This window comes from Pinus tabuliformis, chromosome 4_1, assembly GCF_031772625.1.
Source record: "Pinus tabuliformis cultivar Carrire ecotype Pingquan chromosome 4_1, CPIR1, whole genome shotgun sequence".
Lineage (NCBI taxonomy): Eukaryota > Viridiplantae > Streptophyta > Pinopsida > Pinales > Pinaceae > Pinus > Pinus tabuliformis.
The window spans coordinates 792,383,145-792,400,881 of NC_142303.1; the positions used below are offsets into that span (position 1 = coordinate 792,383,145).

At 40.5% G+C, this 17,737-nt stretch overlaps 1 protein-coding gene across 2 annotated transcripts in view; it reads left to right on the plus strand.

The window, feature by feature from the left end:
- The window catches only part of LOC149178575 (ABC1 family protein), a 218,264-nt gene that overhangs the window by 116,794 nt on the left and 83,733 nt on the right, over positions 1-17,737 (plus strand). The window lies entirely within an intron of this gene.

The following is a 17,737-nucleotide window of genomic DNA, read 5'->3' on the forward strand; positions in this document are numbered from 1 at the left end:
AATTCCTCCTTTACCTCCCTATGTAGGTGAGAAGGAAACATTCTCATTAGTGCTTTTTTCACCCCATTAGCCACCTCTCTATCCTTATGGGGTGCCTTCCTCTTCCCATTGCTTTTAGCAATAAGCTCCTCATCATAAAATTTGGGGTTCAAAGCATGTGCTAAAGTGTGCAATGGTGTATTGAAATTGTTCCACCGGTCAACAATGATTTTCTTGATCAAACCAGCAAAATGATCATCAACAAACAGAAGTTGTGGAGACTCCTGCGAAATGATTTCCATAGTTTTCTCAACCATGGAATCCATGCCATCATATACCTCTCCCAAGAAAGGTTGGTCAGTGTCAGCACTCCGGAGAAGCTCAAATGCAGGGGTTGTGAACTTTAGCAAGAAATCTACCTTGCTCCACCAATCCTCATCAAGGCACAATCTACGCACCATAGATCCCCGCTCTGAATCTGCTTGTCTCCACTCAATCCACAGTTGACTCACCACCATAGAAACTAATGCATGCTTAACCTCAACAAGGCGGCGCAACATCACGAAGTTTGAGGCATATCTTGTCTCAGCAACTTTTAACAACTCCAATTTGGAGTACTCTCGAAATATGGCCTGAGACTGGTGGTGGTTGGTGATGAATTTGATAATCTCCCTTGCATCCCCTGTGACTTCCTTTATCCAGGAAACTTTGTTGTCGATCTCCTCTAAGATCAGATTCAGATTATGGACAATGCATGGTGTCCAAAATATGTTGTCATACCTCCCCTCAATAATCAAACCTGCAGCTTTGCAAACTGGTGCATTATCCGTGATAACTTGCACCACCCTGTTAACCCCTATTTGTTCAATAGCTTTTATAATAATATCAGCAATGAACTGTGCATCTTTCACCTCTCCTGAGCAGTCTTCTGCCTTGATAAACATTGCTCCTTTGGGGGAAGTGGCAATGATATTTATCAATGGTCTGCGCCTCATATCTGTCCAACCATCTGAGACTATGGTAACCCCAGAGCTACTCCAGGAAGAACGAATTGGAGCTAAAACGTCCTCCAAAAGTTCCTTCTCATTTTTGAGAAGCTGGGTTCTGAATTTCTCATAGTTGGGCCCCTTGTACCCTTGAGGAGCTTTGTTAACTGCCCTCAACATATCTTGCCAGTAAGGAGAGCGAACAACATTGAATGGGATACCACATGCATAAATGCACCTGGCAACTCTGGAATCAGCTTCTTCTCTTGCTTGCACATTCACCAATCTAGCAATTCTGCTATCCTGAACTGATTGGGATGCCCCTGAGCCTCTGGTATGTTTGGGTGCTGCTTGTTCATGTTCTTGACTGTGACCCAGACCACCTCTCCTCTTTCTTGCTTCAACTACAATCCTTGGCTCAACGTTAGATGTAGCCTGAGTATGCTCATCATGCCTCCTCTTAGTACCATCCGCCTCATCTTGCTCTCTTTGATATGCCCTCCTAAGCAACGGGTCTACTGTTTTTGAGCAACCCACAATCCCCTGTCCTCCTCCATGCAACAGATGCGCCTTCACTCTTGGGTAGGAGCCCTTGTACGTAACATTGCAAAGAGTGCATCGCCATTCCCATGAGCCACCACCTCCACATTTATGAAGCTTCACCACATGCCTCCAAAGAGGATAATATTCAGCCCTTGGGTTGACCCTAGGGTTTGAAGTTGCAGCTGCACTTTGGCTGGAAGCCATTGCTGCAAAAATAAATTAAAAAAACAAATCTGTAAATAATAAATTTATAAAAACGTTTTTCATATTTTTGGCTGTATAAACCCTAGAAAAATTAAAGAAATAGTAAGGAAAAAACTAGGAAATAAATGTGGCTTACCCAAATGAAGTATCTGGGGCTGAATCTACCCTAAAATGCCAGAAAAGAGGAGAAATATGGCTGTAGCTGAGCCAAATCTGCTGCAAAAATAAATTTAAAAAACAAATCTATAAATAAAAAACGTTTTTCAGCAATTTAGCTGCATAAACCCTAGAAAATTTGAAGAACTAGTAAGAAAAAACTAACAAAATGAATGTGGCTTACCCAAATTAATTTTCTGTGGTTGAAACTACCCGGAAATGCCAGAAAAGAGAAGATAAATATGGCTGTAGCTGAGCCAAATCTGCTGCTACAGAAATCTCTTGCTGAAATCTCCTTCTCTTGCTGCTGAAATCTCTTTCTCCCGCTGCTGAAATCTACTTTGCTCAATGCTCAAAACACCAGCTACTAAAACAACTGCCAATCTCCAAGAGAAACTCAGAAACTCCTTGCTGAATAGTGTGATGAGAGAATGAGAGGCCCAGCTCTTTTATAACTTTAGAAACGCTTTCTAGAAGTGATTAGAAACCCTAACCTAAACCCTAAAGTAATTAGAATTTTTTTTTTTAACCGACAAGTGTTTTTTTAAAGGAAACGGGGCCCGTACGGCGGGGAAACGAGTTTCCGTCCGTACGGGCGCGTTTCCATCTCGGGAAACGCGCCCGTACGGACGGAAACTCGTTTCCCCGCCGTACGGTACGGGGAAACCCGTTTCCGTTTCGTTTCCGTACGGAAACGGCCCCCTCCATAGCGTTTCCTGCAACTTAGATACAAATGATTTGAAATCGACAGACATCAAATGAAAAATTGTAAACAAGTAATTTAATGGCAGAAGTGTCCTCAGACACGTAATTTTATTAATCAGAAAAAAAACAATTACATAATTGATTTTGCAAGAGTTTACACCCGAACAACCAAACACTCTTGCAATGAGCTATTTATAAGCTCCATGTCCTAACTACCTCTAATTATGGATCACTTATTAAATAACAAGTGTCCATTTACATTAAATGCTATTCAAACCAACTAGCTAACTAATCTCCTAAAATAGAGCCTAAGATACAACACATTTGGAGAGTCATATCTTGTTACAACAATATACTAATTCTAATTGTCTCCATTAAATAATTAATCATTCTAGAATAATAATTATTAATTTAATTTCTTAAATTAATAATTATTTTATTTCAATTTTATAACCTATGATAATAAATTATTTTTGGATCATCTAACATAATTACAAAGAAATGAAACTACGATAATGAAATTCTGGAAATCAAAATTGAAATGAACTGAACTGAATAATAAGCAAATGAAACTCGACTGTCTGTAGGGGCCCTCCTCAAAACAACAGGTTTTATAACTTTATCTCAACAACTAACCGCGCATGATATTCATGAGAATGCTTTTTCAATTAAAAAGGAACAGAGTCATGGAACTTCAAAGTGTCAATAACAAATTACATAAAAGTCTGTGTACTATTTCCTGTTTATATATATATATATATATATATATATTTGAGACTTTCATGCCTTAAAAACTTAAAGACAATCCTAATCTAAATGCTAATCTGATAATGGTGATTTTAACCTTTCTGCATGATTTGCTATTTGGAAAGCAAATTGGAGAGTCGTGATTGATTTGAACTCTCGCTGCTTTGTTCATCCACGAGTTGACCTGGTTCCTTGACTGCGCCATTGAGTGATTTCCTTCATGATTTGGCTCGAGCAAATAGGAGAAGATCCATGAGCAGATCAATCCCTATTTGCCCATGTGCTTCTTTGCTTGGTTGACATACTGGAATCCGACAAACCATGGAGATAGCTACGAAATCATAAAACAACTGGAGATTCGTGTTAATTCAGTAGCTATTACAATCTTCAACTTAATAATAAGGCTCATTAATACATAGGAAAAATAAGAGATCTGAGTACCTTACCATCTCAAAATCTATAATTTTATTGTTTATTTGAGTTGATAACAGTGATAAAAAGAGGAAAAATTGATGGAAATGGTGTCAAAAACAAAACAGTCATGAGACTCTACAAAATCGTTAACTCTGGATGCCCTAGATTTCGCAACACTCCCTTGCCCTGGAAATAGATGTTTGTGATGATGTTCATTCCCCTAATCTTGATGAAGAGCTGCTTTCCCCTATGAAGAACCAGGAATCATGGTTTTTCGCCAAATACAATGATGAGTCTACCTCTTGTTTTCCCAGTGACCAAAACAGTAGCATCCTAAATATGTCTGAGTCTTTCACTCCTTCTTAACCCAAGGATGATAGGCCCGAGATAATTCTTCGTCAAAGATTCATATACTTGGTTATTGACATTTCCATCTTCTGATTAGAGGATCAAGTCCAATCCTCTCAATTGGTGTCTTTTCCTTCTTCGAAGGTTCCTTTCTATGGCATATGGGTCTCTTGTTTTCCCATGACCCTCCCTCGCAGCCCCTCATATCATTATTCCCATTGTCAGGTCCACTACAAAAATAATCATGGAAGCATGCATTCTTGTATTGATCAATTGACATGTTGATCGCATTGGGTCTATTGATTATGCCTAGCACTAGACATTGTACGTTAGGCATGTTAAAGTAGGATGCATCGCATGTTGATTTTGCATTAGAACTAACCTCATATGATATTTCTCATGGTAGATTAGAGGCATTTAAATTAAAATTTGCTTTATTTTTCTGTTGATTTTATGGCCTAACATTAAGCATGTGCGATCATGAGATTTCGCGAAAGCACACTCCCCTTGTATTTTCATCTATTATATGTGTAGGTAATAGGTCTACGATAACCAAGAGATTGTTGGAGTTCTTGTGACCTCCAATTCGAGTAGCTTTGTCCACTTCTTTGAGAGGTCACGTCCCAGTTAGAGCCAGATGTTACCCACCATTTTGTGGGTCATATCCCTATGAGAATTTTTTTCTCTAGGATGGTCCTCAGCAGGCAGCCGACAGCCAGCAGCCAGCAGCCCCTTGTAGCCACCAACTAGCTCGTTGTGCCATATCTCCGCCCCCTGAACCAGCCATGTGGTCTCTCACCCTTTTAACATGATCGTATTTTTGAAGGCGGGCCTTCCAAACCTAAAGGTATGCCTTGCCATTTGGTAATTAAGTATTGTAGTTTGCTTATCATGGACACTTCTGGGCATGGATTAATGTGGGGATTCGGCCAAAAGAATGGGCTAGGTCTGTGCTCTTGTTCGCTAGACCCCTTTTGGATATTAACTTTGGATTCTAGTCTTGTGGGATCTCTTTCATTGACCATTTGGCTTTAGTGATGGTATTTCACGGGAAACCATGATTTTGGTTGCGTGGACCTGCTCCCTCATCCACATATATTGCCCCCTTCCCACTCATTATAACCCCATTCATCATTTCTTCTCCTTGGGTCGACATTCCTCCACTGGGTCCACATTGTTAGTTTTTGCAACATCAGTTGTGTTCTAGCCACGAAATTTGGTGGAGAGGCTGGAATACATGTATTCTCCAAAAGCTAGAAATCGTTTTTGGAAATTCCACCCAGAGACGACTTAATTCAAATAATTAATCTTTTTTTTAATGTTTCCTACGTCTAAATTTAGGAAATATGATTAATTAAAGGGTATTAATTAAGTCATGGTGAGAATCTTCTAGAAAAAGACATGGATCGAGTTCTAGTTAATCTTAGCCATCGATTAAGTTTTAATCATGGCCGTTGATGTCTCAACGAGAGATTATAAGAAGAAACTCGATGGGGGTTGGAGAACACACTTGAGACACCAATAGTTCGATTTCACTGGCAGATTGAACACCAAACTAGCAATGCTGAGTTGCCGGAGAGAGAGCTAGTGAGCTCGAAGCAGTGAGAGAGGGGTAGGGATAGTAAGGTCGGAGGAAGATTTTCTAGTTCTGGTGAGTGCACTGTAGAGAGGCAGCGTAGAGATTCAGAGGGGATTCTGTATTTTGCTGGGGAGAAGCAGTGATTCGGTGCCAGAAGCTAGGGAGATTGTTCAGAGGCCAGAAGGGTCCATCTTCCAGACAATTGTTGATTAGATAGCGAGAGGGAAGCCGTTGCAAGTTGTGGGATGCAGTACTGCGTAGAGGCAGCAGAGAGCAGCTCAACTTGAGCCAAGGTCAGTGTCAGATCACCAGTGGGAGTGAGAATTTTCTTACTAGGTTTATTGTCAATCATTTCTTTGCATGGATTGCTAGATTTGAGCATCCATAGTTTTGTACTCAGATTTACTACCGCATAATATTAAAACCCTCAACTGTTGTACCAGTTTTCCCGAGTTAGGTTTTTCCGGGGACTTGGTCCAAAAATAATTGTTTATTTGTGTGTGTGTGCATTTATTCTTCCTGCGTTATTTTTCTTCCGCAATATTTATTTTGTGAAGGCTGTAGTGTATTAGTTTCGATATTTACCGTAGAACACAGTAAATAGTTTGTTCAATTTATTTAACAAATAGAAGAAACTAAATTAGTTGCTGCAGTAGGATTCGGGGTTGGCCGAATTTTCACATGGTATCATAGCGTAGATAGAAGTCAGAGAGCTCAGTTGCAGAAGGGAAGAGGAATTTCGAAACTCTGTGTAGGCAGCAATTCGAAACCCTCAGAGGCAGCGCAGTTCCTTTGGCCAGTAGGGTCAATTATTAGGAAAAAAATATTGCTCTGAGAGAGTCAACAGAGAAAATTTTCCAGGTCAAAGATTACTTGAGGCAGAGAGAGAAACAATATTTTCCTTGCAGAGCAGATCTTCAGCTGGGACAATTATTTTGTAGTAGTTTGCTAGTGCAAAATAGCGCTAGGAGGAAGAAAGAGCACACACTGAAGGAATTCTTTCCTTAGGGAAATTATAGTCTAGAAGTTCGATTTTTCCCAGCAGAACAGCAGTGGTTGTGAGCAAATTTGCCCACTCCAGCAGGGAGTGCGTAGAGCAAGTCAGCAACTGCGCAGAGGAGAGGAGGGGGAATCCGACTTCTTGCAGAGATGACATCAGCAACGTTGAGGGATTAGGATCAGCTAGACAGAGCCTCTAACTATGTAATCTAGAAGGCAAGAATTTCTTGTCTTCTAGATGAATACGATCTCAAAGCCTACATCGATAACATGGTAGTTGTATCCACAGATGTAGATCCGCTAAAGACCTACAAGAAGGAGATGGCGAACATAAAGAGGCTGATTCTTGATGGGGTTCGAGATCACGTGGTGTCTCACATAGCTGGCAAAGATACTGCCTGGCAAATGTGGGAATCTCTTGCTACGCCATACGAGGAGTCTTCTGAGCAACGAAAGATGTATCTTGAGGAGAAGCTAAGATGCACAAGGATGTAGAAAGGGGAGCGCATAGACCCCTTCCTCTCTACGATTCAGGAAGTCCGAGACCAATTGTCTGCAGTACGGTCAACACCCCAACCTACAGAATTGGTGCGATTAGCTCTCAACAATGTTTCTGAAGACTGTCAGGTCTTTGTCTAGAGTATTTTGGGCAAAGACAAGTTTCCAGAGTGGGATCGAATGTGAGCAGATTTGCAATAGGAGGAGATGAGGCGAGATTGGGTGAAGAGCACCATCAGTGGCAACAACAACAACAATGGGATGAAGCAAGTGAAGGAAGAGGAAAATATGGCCCTCACATTAAAGTGGCAGTAGGAGTAGCGTAGGAGGAAGAAGGACCTTTCCAAGGTCAAATGCTGTAGATGTGGTGAGCTTGGCCACCACAACACCCAATGTCCTCTCAGGAAGAAGGACAAAGAGGAGAAGTAGGATTAGCAGGCTGCATCCATGAAGATCAACAGGTTGTCCTCTAGATTGGAGGAAGAGTTTGCCATGATCAACGATATACCTCTAGGAGTGACGCGGGGTGATTTGGTTTTGTGGCTCCAGAGAGCTATAAGATGGGCAGTATTCTTAAGGAGGTACACTTCATGAATCAATACCTTGCTACGGGAGCCCACAACATGTAGTAGCAGAATGGATCAGTGGCAGATGATGCAGTCAGATGCTAGAGTGACAAATGCAGTGGCTAGTAGTGTTCAGATACTGGGCAACGTAGTGCAAAGTTGGCAGCAGTGCAATTGGCATAGAGCAGAGTCAGTAGTAGTGCAGAGACTTCAGTGACAACGCAAAGTCTAGCAGCGGTCAGGATTTAGGTGACAGATGCATCATGCTGATCACAGTTGATTCAATATTTTTGGATTCTTTTTGGTTGCAGATGTTGCAGTTGCAGCAGTAACAGATGGAGAGGGATTTGTTGTGCATATGTAGTGTTGGTAGCAGTTATGCAGGGTCAACAACAACACAGATGCAACACATATCTGAGATTAGAAACAAGTGGTAAGATATTTAATCTCATTGTCTACTAGGTATCATGATATTTAATTCCATTGTTTGCTAGGTGTTTTAGTCAGCTTAGATTCATTGGAGTTAGTAAAGTTTTTCTCTTGATTCTTTGTCTCCTATATATAACTTATTTTCAATGATGAAAATAGTTGTTTGCTTCATTCCATTTTTCAACATCTACATCCTTTGTCACATGGTACTATCATGGAATGCCTAGAATACGTAATTTGGGTGTCTATAGATAACCATGACTGTTTTCTAAATGACTATAGATTCATTTTGGCATTAAGGAAAAAAAAAAAACAGAAACAAACAATCTATTCGTTAGTTCATTTCAATATATTTCAATACATACAACAAACAAATTTCATTCATAAGTGTGCTTAGTTAATTCATTTCAATATAATTCAATATATACAACAAAGTCTCTCGTCCGCGGAGCAAAGTCTCTCCTTATTGCTATCATATTTGGAGCAAAGTCTCTCGTCCGCGGGGGGATATTCTATCCTCAATTCTTGTGACAAGTCTAGGGAGGTTATTCCAACACTTTTACAGCATGACACAGTCTCAAAACCCTCATGATGGATGCATGTGAAGGGCTCAGAATCAAACTTCCCCTCTTCTTCGTGATCACCAGACATCGATGGTCCATGCAAGTAGTGTATAGGACTTGCCTCTAGCCAACCCAAAATATATGGTCTGATGATTGATCCATACTAATGAGAGGATCATTATGAGTGTCCAGGCTTATGTTTTCATTATTATGATTATCATGTACATAAGCCATAAGAGAAGGGAGTGTTCTTGTTTTTATTTGTGAGTATAAATCCCACGCCAAATTCATCTCAAAACTGCTACTACTTTCTTCTTCTGTATCTGCAACACTGTTTCCTATGGGGCAGCCAAAAAAAATATCACCAACCTGATGCCAATCCTCACTAGAAAGAGTGACACATGTATCATTTGAATGTGTTGTAATAATGCCATCACATTTTTCATGTTGGTACTCATTTATGTGTTAAGCAATCACTTTAGATGCTAGAATGGCCCTCCTTCCTATCAGTGCTACCGCAAGGTTGTTCGTGTTACAAATATCTAGTTTTTTCATATTCAAATTTTGAGCATAATCCCTCTTCCATAGATGCTCCACTTTCATCCCCAACAATGTTAGCATTTCCTTCAAAAAGACCAAGGAGGCCTTCCGCTTGTAGGGTTGTCAACAACTCTTGATATGTACCATCAAATTTTTGAACCTTGGGTGGTAATGCTTGAAGAAGATTTCAACTAGAGATTTGAGAGAATGTACGTTATTTGGGCTAAAAGAATGCTTCAGCTAGCCACCATGTCCTTGTCCTAAAGAAAGCATAAATAACCTTATCATGGAATCTTCATGTCTTTCCATAAATTCTCATATATGCTTCATAAATTCTAGGACATGTGGGAAATAAAATATGCCCAGAAACTTAAAATGTGTATAAAATCATCACATGAAACTCCTACTCTATAATCTCTCATACTTCCATAAAAATTTCATTACAAAGGTGAAATATTTATAGTGTAACCTACAACTACCTTGAGCGATGTATAAGATATTCCTTTAATAAATTGTGGATGGAAACTTCAACCATAATTGCACCTAGAGAAGTGAGGTGATATTACATCCCAGTTGGAAATCCCATCGAGAAGGAAACCACCTGTATCACTTTGAAATGAGATCTTCTAAATTGTCAATATAAAGTTGAAAGAGTATGGGTCCTGGGCGACAATCGACATCTTTGCTTTGACATGTATGGTTCTATGTATTCCATTTGTTTCTCTGCCTTGCTACTAAATAGTTTAGTATGTATGATTTATATATGCTAATTTTATTGGTTTTTGTGGGATGGTAGTGGCACACCAACTTGGGTTTTGCTCACAGACACTAGCAAAGGGAGAATGTAAAGATAAGCAAGAGAAAATTACAGTTGCGCAGTGGTTGGTGGACAGTAGTAGCCAGACATCAACAACGTGATAGTAGGTGGTGCAAAGATAAGGTGTTGCTTCAGTGGGTTGCAGCGCTAGAACACATTCCTTGCTAAGGAGTGTTAGTTTTTGTAGTATCAGATGTGTTCTAGCCACAAAATTTGGTGGACAAGCTAGAATACATGTATTATCCAAACCTAGAAATCGTTTCTGGAAATTCCACCTAGATATGACTTAATTAAAATAATTAATCTTTTTTTAATGTTTCCTAAGTCTAAACTTAGGAAATCTGATTAATTAAAGGGTATTAATTAAGTCATGGTGAGAATCTTCTAGAAAAAGACATGGATCGAGTTCTAGTTAATCTTAGCCATCGATTAAGTTTTAATCATGGTCGTTGATGTCTCAATGAGAGATTATAAGAAGAAACTCGATGGGGGTTGGAGAACACACTTGAGACACCAACAATTCGATTTCATTGGCAGATCGAACTCCAGAGTAGCAGTGCTGAGTTGCCGGAGAGAGAGCTAGTGGGCTCAAAGTAGTGAGAGTCGGGCAGGGATAGTAAGGCTGAAGGAAGATTTTCCAGTTTCGGTGAGTGCACTGTAGAGAGGCAACATAGAGCTTCAGAGGGGATTCCATCTTTTGTTGGGGAGAAGCAGTGATTTAGTACCAGAAGCCAAAGAGAGAATCCGGAGGCCAGAAGGCTTCATCTGATCAGGTAGCAAGAGGGAAGCAACTCCGAGTTGTGGGACACAGTACTGCGTAGGTTGAGCGGGGATTGCGCAAAGGCAGTAGGGAGTAGCTCAACTTGAGCCAAGGTCAGTGTTAGATTGCCAGTGGGAGTGAGATTTTTCTCACTAGGTTTATTGTTAGTCATTTCTCTGTATGGATTGCTAGATTTGAACATCCATAGTTTTGTACTTAGATTTACTACTACATAATATTAAAACCCTTAGATGTTGCACCAGTTTTCTTGAGTTGGGTTTTTCTGGGGACTTAGTCCAAAAATAATTGTTTATTTGTGTGTGTGTGCATCTATTCTTCTAGCGTTAATTTTCTTCCGCATATTTATTTTGTGAAGGCTGTAGTGTATTAGTTTCGATATTTACCGTAGAACACAGTAAATAATTTGTTCAATTTATTTAACAAATAGAAGAAACTAAATCAATTGCTGCAGTAGTATTCGGGGTTGGCCGAACTTTCACATACATAGGGCTAGCTCTCCCCTCCCTCTTGCCCACACCTTGGGTCGGGCCTGGAATGATGCCCCAGAGGTTGATGTAGTTAAAAATAAAAGTAAAAGCATAATTGGCTACACTCAACATGAACTGTACCACAAAAAATGCAAAAGATGGTTGGGACAAACACATTTAGCACGTGAGCAAAAGCCAATACATGAGCTCTACCCCATCATCATGGCCATCACCTTGGTTCTTACAGGTTCCATGAGGCTCCTTCATCATATAGGAAGCCATGATTATCCTAACCCTTGGTGGGCAATGAAACGCCCTTCCTTAAAAGGGGGAATCCATTGCCATATCTTACACATCATGCTCTTACCCCTTGAGCCTTGAGCAGTTAATTAAAGAAAAATCATAGAAGGCAAAAGGTATATAATGAAGGTTGGAAAAATCAAGGTCGGGGCACCTCATGTACCACGATTTCTCCCTCCTATACATTATATACCCAAGTGTGGTTTTCCCTTTTACTAGTTACCCTTGTATCCCAACATGTGGCCTAGTGCTACCTCTTTTACTAGCTACCCTTGTACCTTGGACATATTATCCCCTTCAGGAGTAGAAACCACCTAATGGGATACTTGGTTAACCCCATTTGGAGCTTGGAGACATTAGTACATGCCAAAACCCATTATGGAAGAGCAAACCATTATGAAGTCCCCACTTGTGGTCCATGGTTTGTAACCTCTTTTACTCGATTTCCTTGATGACTTGTTGTACTGGAAGGGTAGGGGACACATTGGATCTTATGCAAGATTGCAGGTGGTCTCCATCTTGGGTTTGGTCTCCCTATACGGGGTCCTAACCCTCTGGAGGGCTACATTGGCACATGTAGGGTATGTGTTGAGAGCCATCAGCGTCCATAGTAGTAGACAACACTCCATGTATCCCAAAAGATGATCATAGATTGTTCAAGATTCACCTATTGGCCTAGGAAGATGCCCCTGATTCACCTTTGCCCAACCAACTCCATAGTTATACAGTGCACTTGGTAGATGACCCAGGACTTGTATGTTGATGTGGCATCACTCACACCATCATTTGAGCCCTTATAGATGGTCTACATGCATCTTCGAATTACTCGGAGACCCATGAGGTCACTTGTGTGCCCTGACAGCCATTGGGAGCACCACAAGTTTATTATGTGGAGAACAAGGGGTGAACCCCTTCTCCATTACTTTTGGAAGTCCAACTCATCATTTTGGCACTTATGGACTTCATTAGGCCTCTTATAGAGTCCAACGAAATGCATCATTGATTACTCGACCTTTTGGGAGGCCTATTATTTTATTTATGGGCTAGTTTGTTGGGCTTGTCACCAATAGATATTTATTTGCACATTATTTTAGTTGATGGGTTAATGTAGGCTCAAATTAGGTAATTTGAACTCCTAATGAGTGTATAAATAGGAGAGATATTCATTTGTATCATCACTTTGGACTGGATGATTCTCTCTCTTGAGAATTTCACATTTCTTTCTTAGAGGACAAATTGGAGCAAGGATGAATTTTGATGTTTGGATCAGTGTTTAAAAAGCTGTTTTTAAACACTGGTTACCGGTCTAACCGGCCGGTTAGTAAGCCCGCCGGTCTAAACCGGCCAAAAAACCCGGTTTAAATGCTGATTTCTCCATTTTTTTGCCCTAGCCGGTGAAACTTTATGGTGGGTGTGCCGGTTTTAGGCACACCCACCATAAAGTTAAAAAAGCATATTTTTGACTGTGTTTGAGGGGTTTGGGGGGGGAACTAAGGGTGTTTCAACCCTAACAATGTTGGCAATTAATGGTAATGTTAAATTCTTAAAGTAAAAGTGACATTTCCTTTAATTTTCATTTTCATCCTTTTACTTAAATTTTTAACATTACCATGAAATGACTCAGGATGTTTGAGAGTGGTTTCGACCTCATTGGATTTCATATGGAGAAACTAGAATTTTAGATTTCAGTCAAAATTCAACAGACTTAATGGTTTTCAGGATTTCATGGTTTGGGGGTAAACAATAAATGCAATTAGAGCTCAAATGATGAGAAAAACTCCTGATCTAGATCCCATTGTGTTGGACGATATTGCTCCAACATCAGAATGGGTGGAGGAGACTGAAGAACCTGTGTTTGAGGCTGATTTTGATATCGACATTGCTTTGGCAGGGGATGAAGCAGATTATGTGGTGGCATCAGAACCAGGATCAATAGCGGCATCAAGGAAAGGCAAAGAACCAATCGAAGGCACTAGTCATGCAGGTCGACAAACTCGTGCTTCCATTAGGTCCACTTCTATTGTCGTTGGTGGCATTGATACTGAGGTTGTAGATCAGGCTAAGGCATCCTCAGACTCTGAACCAGATGATGTCTATGTAGCTCCTGATGATGATCTTGTGTCTAGTAGTGGTGATGAACTTGATGATTGATCATGTGTACACTGTAGACTTGTAGTAGGCCAATGGCCTCATAGCTTGCAGCATTGTTTTTGGACTTTATAGGCCATTTAGAGCCTCTTATGTATTTTTCTATTTTGTTGATGATATGTATTGCACTCGGTTCCATTTTGATATATTCATCTTTACATGGTATATAAATGAGCAAACTTTGCATATTTTGTCTCTATTGGCTTGGAATCATGGTTTTACATCTTAAAAATAGTTTTGTTTCATTAAAAATTAATTATTTAATGTATTTTTTTTAAAACCGGTTTGTTTAGACCAAACCAGTCCCGGTTAGACCGGTTCCGGTCGGTAAACCGGTTCATTAGGTGGACCGGTCCGGTCACCGGTTCCGGTTTTAAAAACATTGGTTTGGATTGGATTTTCTTATCTTGGAGCTTCTTTATTGGCAAATGTATTGATGGTTGGATATATTCTCTTACATGTAAGTACAACTTTGATGCTATTTTCTTTTACTTTGTCACATACATTGATCATGGGATTTTTGCTATTTTAGGGCTAATTGCTGCATGCATTTACTGCTTTGTTGTGGAACTATGTTTCTATATAGCATATCTCTATGTATGGGCCATGTTTGTTGAACGAATTGTCCTAGAGATCGAAGTTATCTTGATAAGCCATGTTCATTTGTAAGCGGTGTATAAACGCTTCAAGATCACTTTCTTTTTTTGCCCTAACATTGGACGAAGTTGCCCCTAGAGCCTCCTTGAGCTAGAAACGAGATCCTTGTTCATAATTCTTCCTGACTCCATATCTCAAAGAGGAATTAGGCACTGGTCCACCATAAGGTGATCACCTTAAACCTTTTCCCCCTCTTTTCTAGGTCTAGCCACGCTGGGCCACCTAGGGCATCACTTTCCCGACAAAGTAGCCATAGAAAAAGTGTGATCTCCTAGCCTCTACCGCGTTGGTATGTCCTCAAGGTCTCATCCAAATTTGAAGAAATTTCGACGGTGGGATTGTGAGATATCCTGAGCCCTAGTTCTAAGATCCAACTTTGCCCCGGTGTTCCCTAGGCTAGTACTTCGTAGGATCAATTTGACACCTTTAGGTGGAAATTCTTGTCTTGATCTTTTCCCTTTCATTGTCTAGGTTAAGATCATCATTGGTTGCTAAGCTCCCTCCCCTTAACCTAGTTTGGGTCCGCTTGGTCTTGTGTGGTCCCATACATTTGAAAAGTTAATTCTTCAAGAACCACTTGGGAACCCAAGTTCAAAGGATTTTAGGGATTGCTAAACTCCTATACAAGACATATTCCTTAAACCTAGCCCTTAAATCCTCACCTCCTCCTGGAAAGCTTTGTACCTTGCTTGAAGAGCAAACAAGCTCCATTCTTAACCCCCTTCCAGGAAAAGGATCATCAAGGTTACTTCACATCCATTTGTTGATTCATCCTTAACACTTTCCATATACCGGGTCTCCTCCCATTGGTGAAAGTCCGTAAAGAGTAGGGAGTCTTAGTTGAGGTGACATTGGGCTAAGTCTCCATTGTTTCCATTAGTCTAACAGTTGTCCCTTTAGGAGTTCCTATTAGGCCCCTTGCTAGTTTAAGCAGTAACATGGACCATCTCCGAATCTTTGGGAGTCCTGCCTATATCCATGTTCCAAAAGGACAAACGAAAGAAGTTAGATTCTACAAGCTTCAAAAGGATCTTTGTTGGGTATAGTCTCTCCTCAAAAGCATATAGAATTTACATCAAGGAAGGTGTTGGACACCTAATCCTCTTAAGGGTTGGTGTGGAAGCCGAATAGACTAAGGAAGTCCAAGAGACCTTGGGATGTGGAACCCAACGGTCACACGAATGTACTATAAATGTATATCATTGTCAAATAATATTTGTACTCTCCTGTTTATTTTTAATATTCTGTTGCTGCCATGTGTGTGTTTAACATGGTATCAGAGCGGGCGATCTCCTACCCTACTCAAGTATGAGCCACTTGTTTATGTGAGCTTGTTGTTCTGTGGCCTTTCTATACATATCAGTCCTGTACCTCTATTCTACACTGCCATCTCTATTGTCGAATGAGTTGGTCAAGAGTTAAACATTATACCATAACTTGAATTTTGTGAACCACCTTAATACACTTTCCAGAATCTATCTGCACTGGTCAGAGCGCAGGTCTCAAATTAGTTTTATATAGAGTAACTCCTCTGACATTTCTATTCCTGGTATATACGTTCTTTCTCTGTGCGTTAATTGAAGTTCAAGGTTTATATGCTAAGTTATAGCATTACTCCTGCAGTAAATTTCGGTTGTATTTATATATCCGTTGAGATTATTGTGAGCACTATATCATCTGGTTCATAGCTGCTCCAATCTGAGTTTGGTTTGGAATTGACTTGTGGTCTCGTCAAATTTAGGGCTCTGCCATCTAAGCCTATCTGTCTATTACCTCTAAGGCAGCCTTGAATTTTTCCTCTGGTAATGGCAAGCATTCCTTTTGAATACGGAAGTGTACCTACGCTGGAAAAGGCATCTTCAAAGTCTTGAATACTTGTCTGGTTCACTGTTCTATTCTATTTCGATTCATTCCAATTCCAATTCCAATGGCAGACGTGAATCACTAGCCATGCATTATAAGCAGAAACTCTAGTACATCATTGTTGTGTGTTTGAAGGTCAGTCCATTCAAATTCGACTGAGAATTTTATTCGCTACACATTATATTGAATGTTTGTGTTGACACATTGACCATAGCGCCAACTTGAACATCAATTCGCTGCTTGGAGGTGTTGTGCAAGAAGGGCATTTGTGTGAACCAACGACAATCATCCTCAGCCTATGCATTGTCAGCTCCGTTGAAGCGAACTGCCATTCGTGGCTCTCCAAACCACTTGTCTAAACTGTGATTTGGTGTTGTGTGTCAGACTTGACTTGTGGTGTTGTCTGTCGGGCCTGATTATAGCATTGCTCGCTCCTCTGTGGTGTTACCTTGTTCACATTCCGGTCCCTACCACTTCGGTTCACATTCCGGTATAGGAGCTCCTCCATACCACGGCGCCAATATAAACTGGCGGAAGTGTTAAATTTATAGCGGAACAGAGGAAAGCCCAACAATTTTGAGTCAAACGCTGAAGGGGAGCAACAATCGTCCGATCGATAGATCGACAGATCTAACGGTCATCGCTTGGAAAAGGCGCACGGAAGATAGCCAACGAAAAAGGTGGTATTTGCACAAGAAACGATATTTCGGGGGCATAAAAAGTGGTAAGCGGTAATCTTGTGAGTCCGCTTGATTCCACTCACTGTTTGACACGTAGCCACTAGCAGGTCAAGAGCATAACAAAATATGTTCTTTGTATGAAGCCTGGACACCCATGCTTTAATCCTATTGCGCAGGAATTTGAATCCTTCCCTGTCTGGGAAAGGCTCTCAATGCATTCAGGCTTACTTCTAGGAAGAGGGGATTTTCAAAAGCATTGGTGTTAATTTGGATAATTTCTGACCTCTCGGACTGCCCCTTTTGGATGGGTTGATTATTTTGCCAGGTTGTGTGGAAATGGACATCAGAAGTGGGCTTTGAGAATATCCGATGCTTTGAATAGAAGGAATCTCTTGGAAACAGACTTGACAATGAAAGTTTGACTTTTGGGTGCAGACAATGTTTTTCTTTTGGGCATTTAGTCACTTTCTGCCCTGTGGCAAAGGCCACTGCAAGAAACCCAGTGGGAGGAAGACTTCTAGCAACTAAAACGACAAGGAAAGCAAGCTTGGGCTGGGCAAAGAAAGTGGAAGACATTGTTTGTAAGATAAGATAATATTAGTAATGTCCAACAGATGACCACTAAAGTAAGTCAAAGGGACTGCTGGGTACAATGATGACAATACAAAGTGGAGATATTCCAGGATCAACCACAGACATGGACAGTGGAAATTTGATTACATAAGCTGCTGCTTCAAAAGAAGGGGAAGTAATCCATGAAAAAGAAGA